The 13,685-nt window shown below is 35.9% G+C and overlaps 2 non-coding genes across 2 annotated transcripts; one reads left to right on the top strand and one right to left on the bottom strand.

Moving 5' to 3' along the window:
- The first annotated feature begins 293 nt into the window (after positions 1 to 293).
- Positions 294 to 397, top strand: LOC119471442. Its single transcript, XR_005200495.1, has one exon. It is a non-coding gene; the product is annotated as a U6 spliceosomal RNA (small nuclear RNA).
- Positions 398 to 13,342: 12,945 nt separating this feature from the next.
- On the bottom strand, positions 13,343 to 13,449 carry LOC119471438. The gene has a single exon (XR_005200491.1). It is a non-coding gene; the product is annotated as a U6 spliceosomal RNA (small nuclear RNA).
- Positions 13,450 to 13,685: the final 236 nt, after the last annotated feature.

Here is a 13,685-nt window from a genome sequence, read left to right on the forward strand (position 1 = left end):
TAGATGCATACATAGAAGATTTTTGAAATTTTAACTTTTTAATACTTTAAATGTCAGGTAAAATCAACAGAGAAAATGAAATGACTATCTAGAAAAAAATAGCTCCGATTGGCCCATTATTCAATTCTGCCTTTCTGTTTTCTCATTCTTCTTTCTTTTAATGTCTTTATCTGCCTTTGCTTGTCTATGAAGATATTTCGGAGTCTAAAAGGGTTATTGTCATAAAGAAGCTATCACGTATAACCTTGGCTAGTTTCTTCAAGGGTGTTTTTTAAGAATAAAATAAAACCTTGGTGCTTGCTTCATTAATATATGTACTAAAATTGAAAGAGCTCAGAGATCAACATGGTCCATGTGCAAGGGTGGTTCACACATTTGTGAATCATTCCATATTTTTCAGTCTTTGTGTTGGAAGAGATGAGAGTATGGAGGGAGGATGGAAAAGGTGACTAAAGGATATTTCATCTCTGTCATTAATATTTTACTTCTTACATTATTAAAAGTTCATCTTCATTTATGAATCTAAGTGTTCGTTGTATGTTTCTCTCTCCTGTCTTTGTGTTTAAATATTTTTGAAAATATTCCAGCAGTCATTTCACTTCCAGGTTTTTATTTCTTCAAATTGTATTTATTTATTTAGAGACAGGGTCTCAGTCTACTGCCCAGGCTGGAGTGCAGTGGCCCAATTACAGCTCACTGCAGCCTTAGCCTCTGGGGCTCAAGTGATCATCCCACAGCAGCCTCCTGAGAAGCTGGGACCACAGACCTGTGCCACCACACCCAGCTAATTTTTGTATTTTTTTGTAGAGGTGTGGTTTCACCATGTTGCCTAGGCTGATCTCAAACTCCTGAGCTCAAGCAATCTGCCTGCCTCCTCCTCCCAAAGTGCTGGGATTATAGGTGTGAGCCACTGCTCCAAGCCATTTCCAGTTTTTCATCTAAAGAAAATAAATCAGAAGTGTGTGCTAAGATTTATGTACTTCAGGACTATTTATAACAGGAAAAAAATGGAAAACAAGCTAAAAGTTGAAAAATGGTAAAGGAAATTATAGCAAAGTTATATGATTATTATGCATTTATTTGGAAATCTTACTTTTTGTATGTTTCCCATTGCTGCTGTAATAATTACCACAGGCCTGGCGTTGTGGCTCACGCCTGTAATCTCAGTTCTTTGGGAGGCCAAGGAAGAAGGATTGCTTGAGCATGGGGAATTGGAGTCCGTCCTGGGTAACATAGCAAAAGCCTATCTCTACAAAAAAATACAGATAAAAAACTAGCTGGGCATGATTGCAACAGCCTGTAGTCCTAGCTACGTGAAGGCCTAAGATAGGAAGATCGCTTGAGCCCAGGAGTTAGAGACTGCAGTGAGCTATGATTGTGCTACTGCACTCTAGCCCATGGGACAGAGCAAGATCCTGTCTCTAAAACACATACATACATACATACATACATACATATATGCATACAAACTTTGTGGCTTAAAACAACACAAATTTGTTACCCTACTAGTCCGGTGGGAGGTCAGAAGTCTAAAATAGGTCTCCAGGGAAAAATCAAGGTATTGGCAGGGCTGCCTTTCTTCTCAGGGGAGTATATTTCCTTACTTTTCTCAGCTCCTGGAGGCTTCCTGCACCCACTGGCTCATGGCCCAGTCCTTACATAGCTCCAGCTTCTTGCTTTCATTGTTACACTTTCTTCTACTGACTCTGATTCTCCTGCCTCTCTCTTGTGATTTTATTGCGTCCTCCCAAATAATCCGGAATCATCCATCTCAAGATGCTTAAATTAATAATACCTGCAAAGTCCCAGTAATGAGTATATATACAAGAGATATAAATTGTTCTATTATTTTATGGTAGAATATTTTCTATTTCTTTGGTTATATACCCAGTAATGGGTATATATACAATCAAATCAATAAAGAAATGAAACAATTCATATTCTTCCCTTGGCTGTTGATTTTTGTTTGTTTTAATGGTTCCCCTGCATTTTCCCTTGAGGATTTAAAGGCCTTTTTAAAGGTGGATCAGAGGGAAGAAGCAGACATTCAGCACTTCTTGGTGCTTAATTTTGAAATGTAAATTCTTTGATTTCTACTGTTTCTGAACATTTTCTTCTTTCAGTAAGTAGGATATTGAGAGTGGTCATGATTCAGTATCATTTTGTTATCTCTCAGTTATGAGAAAATCTAGAAACATTTTATTCACTGTCTTATTTTTAAGTAAGAGATCTGTTTTCGCAACTAAATTATTCACCATCTTAATTATTTGAGCTTTTGTCACTGATACCCAGGGCTCCACTGTTAAACCTTTAGGAATTTATTAACACTGTCTTAAAAATCAAATAAAAATGTAAAGTGATAGTCAATTTTGCTTTTAATTTTGAAGGTTTTCTTGAGGGGACAATCTTTAACTTCATTTAACTGTACCCAGGTTTAAATGTGAAAGTAATTTAATCCAGTATAATAAAAAAGAACATTATAATTCACATCATGATAATAACTACTGTTTATTTAGTATCTACTATATGCCAGATGCTTTATATACATATACGAGTCTCACAAAAATCTAAAGTGATCTGTATCTTAATACATGTTTCATAAGTGTATAACCCAACTTTTTAAGTGAATAAGTTGCCCAAAGTTATGTAGCTGATCAATGACAGAGCCACGTTTTTAATCCAGTGAAAACACATACACATATTTTCCACAATGCTGAACTAGCCAAGCATTTAAAAATTATCAACTGTTGTCAAACTGTCTGTAGCATTTGTAAAAATGAGACAAAAGAAAACATATAGGTTCCAAAATCTTTATTTAAAATTCGTAGTAGAGATCAACCTACTATTCTATCTTGTGGTATGCCATGCCTGTACATACCTCTAGGTGTCACTAACAAGTCTAATGCATAAGTAGAGAAAATGAAAAAAAACAAGCAGATAGAAGAAAAGAAAAACAAAGAGAGAGATAAAAAAGAGGATGCCACCACTAACTGGCTACTAGAGACCCCCATTGGATAGATCTACTTTCACGTCAAGTGCATTTTTGAAAATGTGGGTGAAAGTCTCAGGCACATAAATCAGATAATAATCAAATATGGAAAGAGTTTCTCTTCCCAGAGAGTTTAAAGAAAAAAGGGAAAAAAGCAACCTCTTTTTGTTGCACTTAATCTTCCATGATAACATTCTATACATATTCTTAAAGTTGGGTTTTTGTTTTAATTGCATGGTAGACCTGCTAAAAATCTAATCAGAATCCAGTATATGTGTGTATATATATACACATATACACACAAACACAGACATGTATATATACACATCTATACACACACATATATATGTATATGCATATATGTATATATACACATATATACACACATATACGTATATGCATATATACGTATATGTGTATATATACATATACATATGTATATAAGTTATATATGTATAAGTTATATATACATATACATATGTATGTTATATATATACATATACATATGTATATATATATATATATGTGTGTGTGTGCGTGTGTGTGTATATATATATAAAACTTTAAAATATTTTCCACTGCTATTTAAAATGTTAGGTTTATGAGAATCATAGTTCTTGTCAGCTGAGTCAGCATGTTTTATTTTCAGTTTTCATATTTTTTTTGTCAAGCAATAAGGACAAAATGCAATAAGATTAAAATAATTATAAAAACTCTGGTGCACATAAATGGTAATGTCATCAAAATTGAATAACCTAAAAAGAGTTCTTTTTCCTGATAGCTTAAAATGTGTGTCCCCTACTTATGGAAGTCTGAAATCAGAATTCTGAAGGTTGTTTAAAGGACACAGATGTATAATTTGTGAAAATTAAACTTCTATGGAAGATGAAAACATTTTCAAAAAGATAACTGCCTATAATTATCTACATGTTGTCTCCTTGGTTCAATCTTTCTGAGATCATCTCGTGTTTAACTATAATTTATCAAAAATAGGACTGCATTTTAAAATCTGAAGTAGCGAAAAGTTCATTCACTCAGTTCTATTTTTTTTTCCCAAGTATCTAAAAGGCAAATACCTTCTTCCAGATACCGTGGAAAAATGTAAGAATGAATCAGACAGAGTCTTTTCTCAAGGAACTAAAGACCCTAAATCCATGAGAAGGTAAAGACTTATTTGACAATGCTGAATTACACTGGAAGAGTAGGTGATAGGCCTTCAACAAATATTGGTTGAATGGATGAACATGGTCTAAGAAGGGGAATGTGTGCTACATAAACATAGAAAAGAAGGAAGGAGAGAGAAAAAAGAAAGGAAAGAAGGAAGGATGAACGGATGGAAGGCAAGAGAAGGGGAGAGAATATTAAAACTAAAGAGTTTACAGCCAGGGGAATCTTAGCATATGTCATCTATGAAAAACCAGTCCAAGGTATTTCATTTAATATGTGTTGATAAGTGATAGAATTAAAAATTATTTTTTCATGTATAATTCTCAATACAATGTTTTCCCAAAAATGTAGTAAAATAAACAAATATGTATTAAATACCCAAGGTGAACTGAGGCAGGATTAGGCCTTATAAATGATATAAGAAAAATGTGACTAGATTTCTTTGCACATTACTGTGTTTGCACAATAAATGGTAACTACCATTTATTATGTAGTTCATGTCTAGAATTATGAGGATGCCTCTTAGTAAAACTATAGCTACAAATACTTCTCAAGAAATAGGAAAATAAGAGCAAAAGGAGTCAAAGTAATTTTATTTTATTATTTTGATTTTATTTTATTTATTTCTTTATTACCTTAGGTTCTGAGGTACATGCGCAGGTTTGTAATGTAGATAAATTGGTGTCATGGGGGTTTGGTACGCATATTATTTTATCACCTAGATACTAAGCATTGTACTGGATAGTTATTTTTTTCAAATCCTCTCCCTCCTCCCACCCTCATCCCTCAAGTAGGCCCTAGTGTGTGTTGTTCCTCTCTATCTGTCCATGTGTTCTCATTATTTAGCTCTCACTTACAAGTGAGGACAAGCAGTATTTGCTTTTCTGTTCCTGCATTAATTTGCTAAGGATGATGGCCTCCAGCTCCATCCATGTTCCCGCAAAAGACATGATCTCATTCCTTTTTATGGCTGCACAGCCTTCCAGGGTGTATATGTACTATGTTTTCTTTTTCCAGTTTATTATTGATGGGAACTTAGATTGATTCCAGGTCTTTGCTATTGTGAATAGTGCTGCAATAAACATACAAGTGCATGTGTCTTCATGATAGAACAATGTATATTCGTTTGGTTATGTACCCAGTAATAGGATTTCTGGGTAGTATGGTAATTCTGTTTCTAGCTCTTTGAGGAATCACCACACTGCTGTCCATGATGGTGAATGAATTTATACTTTCAACACTGCATAAGGGTTTCCTTTCCTCCACAACCTCACGAGCATCTGTTATTTTTTTTCACTCTGACTGATGTGAGATAGTAACTCATTGTGGTTTTGATCTGCATTTCTCTAATGATCAGTGATATTGAGCTTTCTTTTTATATGCTTATTGGCTGCTCGTATGTCTTATTTTGAGAAATGTCATTCATGTTCTTTGCCCATATTTTAAGGGGGTGTTTTGCTTGTAAATTTGTGTTCTTTATGGATTCAGGATATTAGACCTTTGTCAGAAGCATATTTGTTTCCCATTCTGTAGGCTGTCTGTTTACTTGGTTGGTAGTTTCTTTTGCTGTGCAGGAGATTTTTGGCTTAATTAGATTCCATTTGTCAATGTGTGCTCTTGTTGCAATCGTTTTTAACATCTTCATCAGGAAATCTTTGCTCATTACTATGTCCAGAATGGTATTGCCTAGGCTATCTAACAGGGTTTTTATAGTTTTGGGTTTTACACTAAGTCTTTAATCCATCTTAAGTTGAGTTTTGTATATAGTATAAACAAGGGATCCAGTTTCAGTCTTCTGCATGTGGCTAGCCAATTATTCTGGCACCATTTATTAAATTAAAAGTCCTTTTCCCAATGCTTATTTTCATCAGTTTTGTCAAAGGTCAGATGGTCACAGGTGTGCAGTTTTATTTTTGGCCCCATCTTCTATTCCATTGGTCAATGTGTCTGGTTTTCTCCCAGTACTATGATGTTTTGGTTACTGTAGCTCTGTAGTATAGTTTGAAGTCGGGTGATGTAATGCCTCTGGTTTTTTTTCATTTTGCTTAGAATTGTCTTGACTATTCAGGCTATTTTGTTGGTTTCCTATAATTTTTAAACAGTTTTTTCTAGTTCTGTGAAGAACGTCATTGGTAGTTTGATGGCAAGAGCATTGAGTCTGTACATTCCTTTGGACAGTACAGCCATTTTTAACATTGATTCTTCCTATCCATGAGCATGGAATGTTTTTCCATTTGTTTGTGTCATCTCTGTTTTCTTTGAGCAATGTTGTGTATTTTTCATTTTAGGGATGTTTCACTTCCCTGGTATGTATTCCTAGGTATTTTATTCTTTTTGTAACAACTGTATTCTTGGGTATTTTATTCTTTTTGTGGCAACTGTAAATGAAATTGCATTCCTGATTTGCCTCTAGACTTGGATATTGGTGTATTGGAATATTATTGATTTCTGTACATTGATTTTATATTCTGAAACTTTCCTGAAGTTGTTTAACAGCTCAAGGAGCTTTTTAGCAGAGAGGGGGTTTTCCAGACATTGAATTATGTCATCTGCAAACAGGGATAATTTTTCTTCCTCTCTTCCCATTAGGATGCTATCAGAGTAATTTTAAATAGCACCATAACATTGCAAGTCTTTGCCATGCTTTATATACTATTTGTCTTGGTTCTTTTCAATAAATAGTTTAGTAAACATCTTTCAATGTCACAAGACATTTACTATTTAAGATAAACTAAGGCTATTAAATGTTTCTTTTGAATTTCAGTTATACCTTCTCTCTAGTGTTCTTTGGAGGCCTCAAAATTTTTCACTTTTGATTTCTGAATGGTGCCTTCCCCTGAGGCTGTTAACCTATAGAGAAGGCAGATTAATCCAGCATATATCAAATAAGCTGCCCATTTTCCCTGAAGTAAGCTGAACAGCATCGCTGAGTGAGACCAAGTGCTGAAAAATACTTTCTCAGCACCTAGACAGCAATTGAAGGCATACTTGGGAACTTGCTTTGGAGAGTGGTGGTTTTGTTATTTTTTTGTTTTTTGTTGATTTTTATTTTTATTTTTATGTTAGATTTGTTTTTAGGGTAAATAATGACAAAATATGAAACGGGATGGAGAAATATTTGCTGTATGATCAAGCAACAACTTGAATTTGTCTACATAACAGCTGCACATAGACTATGTTCACATAGTATAGTACACTCCCTGCATGAGGAAGGAGCTGTTAGGGTCATCAGAGCAATGGATATGAAGGCTTCAGCTGATGGCAAAATCACCAAATCTGCTCAGAAAGCTCAGATGGTGTATTAGTCCATTTTCACACCACTGTAAAGAAGTAACAGAAACTGGGTAATTTATGAGGAAAAGATGTTCAATTGTCTCACAATTCTGCAGGCTTAACAGGAAGCTTGACTGAGAGGCCTCAGGAAACTTACAATCATGGCCAGAGGTGAAGGGGAAGTAAGCACATTTATCACATGGTGGCAGGAGAGAGAGGGAGTGAAGGGGGAGGTGCCACACACGTTTAAACCATCAGCTTTCATGAGAACTCACGCACTATCACAAGAACAGCAAGGAGCAAATCCACCCCCATGATCCAATCACCTCCCACCAGGCCCCTCCTCCAACTCGACATGAGATTTGGGTAGGGTCACAAATCCAAACCACATTATATGGCTAAATGACATTATCCATAACACCTGTCATCACAGTCATAAAACCTTTAGAAGAAAAGAAGAATGTTTTGTGGACTATTCTGGCATTTTCTACATGGAGCAATTTTAAGCTATTCGCTTTTAAAGTGAGTAATTTTTAATGGAAACAACTTGACCAAAAATCTGCCACAGAATTTTCAGACTCATTACAACAACATTTAATGAGAAAAAAATTATATAATAATCATTCACATTTAACGTATGTGTCTTTTCTAGAACTTAAAAAGTCTGGATTAGAATATAGATAGCTATGTTTATTTCTTAGATTTCATTTAAGAATCCTAAGTTCCTTGAAGTTATACTGTGTGTTTGATTTGTTTGTTACCTGATGTTCCCACACCATATCTTAAGTATTCTGGGTGCTGCTGCAAAATATTACTTGACATTACTAATTAATTAACTTCAGACTTAATAATTATACACTGCTAATTATTTAATGCAGTCACTAAATTAAACCTTTTTAACATTCAAGAGCAATCCATGTTTGCTAAAGAATACTGAGAATATTTAGAATAGGGTCTAAGTCATAATGAGAAATCAAAATTGTTCATAGCTCACAAATAAGAGATGCATTTGTTTTTTCAATATTGTTCACCACAACCAGGGGTTAGGCAGGCCCCCTTCCCATTGGGTACAGAGCTCAGACAAGCCCTACAGTCACAAAGCCTACGTTCCCATGGTGGGAGACAAACTGCAAACAAAATCAGCAAATGAAACCATAAAACTTGGAAGGAGCATGTTCTAGGGCAAAGATCGTGAAGTAGGAAAGAATTTTATGTATGTGAAGCTTTTGTAGCTGGAGCAGAAAGCGACAATGGAATGAACATGCAGATGTTCACGCATGTTAGGAAGTCGAGTTTTGGGAAAGTGAGAATGGAATGAACATGCCGATGTTCATGCATGTTAGGAAGTCGAATTTTTAATGTAAGTACAAAAGGAAGCCATTGAAAGCTTTTAGATAGGGAACCAATATGGTATTATTGGAAAATATAAAATAAACCCCCCAAACCGGAAGGCAAAACCAAACCAAACCACACTGATTGCTATAAGGATGATGGGGGAGCAAAACCGGACCAAAAGAGCTCCAACAGGAAGCAGCTGCAATAGTGTGTCTAACTAAGAGATGATACTGGCTTATATTAAGCGGATAGCAGAGGAGGAGTGAAGATGATAGAGTCAAGATGTTTTCTGGGAAACAGAACTGAGCAGAGTTGCTGATGGAATGGAAGGGGTAGGAGGAGTGAAGAATGACCTTGGGATTTTCACTGGAACAGTAAGTGGACAAGAGTTCCGTTTCCTGAGATGGCAAGGGCTGAGGGAGGGTTAGCGTGGAAGAGACCTGTGCTTGTCACACATTACCAATACTCCCTTTCTTTCTTGGTGTTAGAATTCAGATTTTATTAGGAAGGGAATGGATCCAGCCAACATATATTTTTGCCTTCCCTTTCCTGAAGCTAGGTATGTGGCCCTCAGCTGGGTTATGGCCAATGAGATGCATGTACTCAGAAGTATGATGTGAGATTTCTAGAAAGGTATTTGAGACTAAGTGATGTGACCCTTTTGTATTAAAGCTAAGCATACGTTTATCCAAAAACGTAACAGTTCTCTTCTTAAATACCCAGCAAAAATGCATACATATGTTTACCACAAGGCATGTCCAAGAATATTCAAAACAGCACTATTTCTATAACTTCAAATTAGAAACAGGCCAAAATGTCCATGAACAAGTAAAATGGCTAAGTAATTTTTGGTATATCAATTCACAATGAAAACTGCTGCGAAATGCCACAAGATGAATGAATTTCACAAATATAATGTTAAACAAAAAGCAAGGTACAAAAGAATACATATTATTTCATTTACAAAGAAAAGAATAGTAACTAACATATGACGTAGGAAGTCAAAGAGTAGATAGCACTGGAAAGAGGTGAGGTTGATTGGGAGAAGCCACTGGGGGAGGGTTTTGGGGGTGCTGGTGATGGCCTATGTTTTTCACGAGTGCTGTTTTCATAAGTTGTCTTATTCATTTTTGCACTCCCTTCGCTTAGCAGAGTGTCAAATGTAATAGGCATTCATTAAAGACACGTGTTGAATAAACTTGTTAAATTTAAGGGAAGAAGGAGTTTCATCAGTGAGAAAGTAGCTGTTGTATTATTTCAGTACTTTATACTAATTTATACCTCTGCTGAAACCAAAACAACAAAAATGGTTAGGCTGTGCTTTACATATTCTTTTTTTTTTTTTTTTTTTCGAGACGGGGTCTCACTCTGTTGCCCAAGCTGGAGTGCAGTGGTGCGATCTCAGCTCACTGCAGTCTCCACATCCTGTGTTCAAGCGACTCTCCTGCCTCAGCCTCCCAAGTAGCTGGCATTACAGGCACCTGCCACCACACCTGGCTAATTATTTTTTTGTAGTTTTTAGTAGAGATGGGGTTTCACCATCTTGGACAGACTAGTCTTGAACTCCTGACCTCGTCATCCACTTGCCTCGGTTTGCCAAAGTGCTGGGATCACAGGCATAAGCCACTGCACCTGGCCACATATTCATTTTAAAGCAAGAAAACATTTGTCAACCATATATATTTTCCACATTTTGAATATTTAAATTAGCAAATTCCTAATTTCTGGAAATTTTCTTGTTCAGATTATTTTTTCCCTGATAATTCCAGATTAATTAGGTAGTGGGGTGAAAACATGTACATTGGTCACTCAATTCATTTCTCGTGGTAATATCAAAGACAAAATGATTTTCATTAAATGTCAGAAATGCAATGTTAAACTTAACTCGAAGTTTTAGAAAGTGCCAGGAGAGAAAAATAAGAAAGCTTAAAAATGTCCTTAAAAGGATAAGACTTTCAACTCCACACTAATAGATTCTGAAGAATAAATTGGAATGCTTAGGAACTGTTACATGACAAATGAGAATAAAAATATTTTCTTTTTCTAAATGCGCTAAGAAAAACAAACAAAGAGAAAGATAAACACTTCCCGGATAATAACTAAGCATAGAAATTCAGACTATTTCAAATTTATGAGATATTAAAGCCAGAAAGCATCTCACATGAAATAAATTATAATAATCTTAGAAAAAAAATCTGGTAATCTTTTGTCTCCATGGTTAAAGGAAGGTGGTGGATTTCAAAGGGAAAGGAAAAACAATCAAGTTTGTACTTTCATTTTCTTTTTTCCTATAATTCAATTTCAGCTTTTCTACTTGCAGAAAAAAATCCCCTTTTGTATTATAAGGTTAAAGAAAAAGGAAATCATTTGAACTCTTGATTATACTTTGAAGTGGACTCTGACTGTACTAATCCTTTATAAACACCCCCAAAAGGCTATTAATAAATCGTTATCTTAGATTTAACAACAAACAAAAAACCCCTAATGTTTCCTAACCACAGATTACATTTCCAGCTCCATTTAGCCAGCCCCACAAGGGTGCTCCTATTTAAAGGAACCAGGGGAGAGAGCAAATAATTTTGTTCAGTGCAACCCATTCAACTCATCAAAAGACTACTCAAGCATTGGCCTTATCAATGGGTATCTATAGCGTCATTGATTACTGTCATTATTACTATGGAATGTACATTATGAGAGGCAGCTGGACCTCATAGTTCAGAATACAAATTCTAGAGGCAGATAGAGTTTGAATGCTTTCTCCACCACTTTTTTTTTTGAATGACTCATTTTTAAAAATTATACTTTAAGTTCTGGGGTACATGTGTAGATCGTGCAGTATTGTTACATAGGTATACACATGTCATGGTACTTTACTGTATCCATCCCCCCGTCACCTACATTAGGTATTTCTCCCAATGTTAAGCCTCCCCAATGCCCCTACCCCCAGTTATCTCTCCTCTAGCTCTCTCACTCCCTAACAGGCTCCAGTGTGTGATGTTCCCCTCCCTTTGTCCATGTATTCTTATTGTTAACAACCACTTATGAGTGAGAACATGCAATGTTTGGTTTTCTGTTCTTATGTCAGTTTACTGAGAATGATGGTTTCCAGATTCATCCATGTCCCTGCAAAGGACATGAACTCATCCTTTTTTATGGCTGTATAGTATTCCATGGTGTATATGTGCCACATTTTCTTTACCCAGTCTGTCACTGATGGGCATTTGGGTTGGTTCCAAGTCTTTGCTATCATAAACAGTGCCGCAATGAACATACGTGTGCAAGTGTCTTTATAATAGAATGATTTATAATCCTTTGGGTATATACCCAGTAATGGGATTGCTGGGTCAAATAGAATTTCTATTTCTAGGTCCTTGAGGAATAGCCTGTCTTCCACAATGGTTAAACTAATTTACACTCCCACCAACAGTGTAAAAGTGTTCCTATTTCTCCACATCCTCTCCAGCATCTGTTGTCTGCAGATTTTTTAATGATCACCATTCTAACTAGTATGAGATGGTATCTCAATGTGGCTTTGATTTGCATTTCTCTAATGACCAGTGACGATGAGCATTTTTTCATATATTTGTTGTCCTCATATATGTCTTCTTTTGAAAAGCATCTGTTCATATCCTTTGCCCACTTTTTGATGGGGTTGTTTTTTCTTGTAAATTTGTTTAAGCTCTTTGTAGATTCTGGATATTAGCCCTTTACCAGATGGATAGATTGCAAACATTTTTTCCCATTCTCTTGGTTGCTGGTTCAATCTAATGATTGTTTCTTTTGCTTTTCAGAAGCTCTTAAGTTTAATTATTTCCATTTGTCTATTTTGGCTTTTGTTGCCATTGCTTTTGGTGTTTTAGTCATAAAGTCCTTGCCTATGCCTATGTCCTGAATGGTATTGCATATGTTTTCTTCTATGGTTTTTATGATGTTAAGTCTTATGTTTAAATCTTTAATCCATCTGGAGTTAATTTTTGCATAATTTGTAAGGAAGCAGTCCAATTTCAGCTTTCTGTGCATCGTTAGCCAGTTTTCCCAACATCCTTTATTAAACAGGGAATCCTTTCCCCATTGCTTGTTTTTGTCAGGTTTTTCAAAGATCAGATGGTTGTAGATGTGTGGTATTGCCTCCAAGGCCTCTGTTCTGTTCCATTGGTATATATCTCTATATTGGTACCAGTACCATGCTGTTTTGATTACTGTAGCCTTGCAATATAGTTTGAAGCCAGGTAGCATAATGCCTCCAGCTTTGCTTTTTTTTGCTTAGAGTTATCTTGGCTATGCAGCTCTTTTTGGTTCCATATGAAGTTTAAAGTGATTTTTTCAGTTCTGTGAAGAAGTTCAATAGTAGCTTGATGGGGATAGCATTGAATCTATAATTTGGGCAGTGTGGCCATTTTCACAATATTGATTCTTCCTAACCATGAGCATGGAATATTTTTCCATCTGTGTCTTCTCTTATTTTCTTGAGCAGTGGTTTGCAGTTCTCCTTGAAGAAGTCCTTCACGCCCCTTGTTAGCTGTATCTAGGTATTTTATTCTCTTTGTAGTTGTGAGTTCACTCATGATTTGGCTCTCTAAAAATATGGAACACTTCATGAAAATGCATGTCCCCCTTGCACAGGGGCCATGCTAATCTTCTCTGTATGATTCCAATTTTAGTATATGTGCTGCCAAAACGAGCATGCTTCCACCACTTATACGCTGTGAATTTGAGTAAATTCCCCAACTACCAAGGGCCTCAAAGTCATTAACTGAGAAATGAGAAAGAAGAGAGTCGTACATCACTTCATGATGGGGACACATTCTGAGATATGCATCAATAGGTGATTTCATTGTTGCACAAACATCCTTGGGTGTGCTTACACAAACCTAGATGGTAGAGCTGGCTACACATCAAGGCTCTATGGAATGAATCGTCT

This window comes from Cebus imitator, unplaced genomic scaffold (genome assembly GCF_001604975.1).
Source record: "Cebus imitator isolate Cc_AM_T3 unplaced genomic scaffold, Cebus_imitator-1.0 Scaffold61, whole genome shotgun sequence".
NCBI classification, from domain to species: Eukaryota; Metazoa; Chordata; class Mammalia; order Primates; family Cebidae; genus Cebus; species Cebus imitator.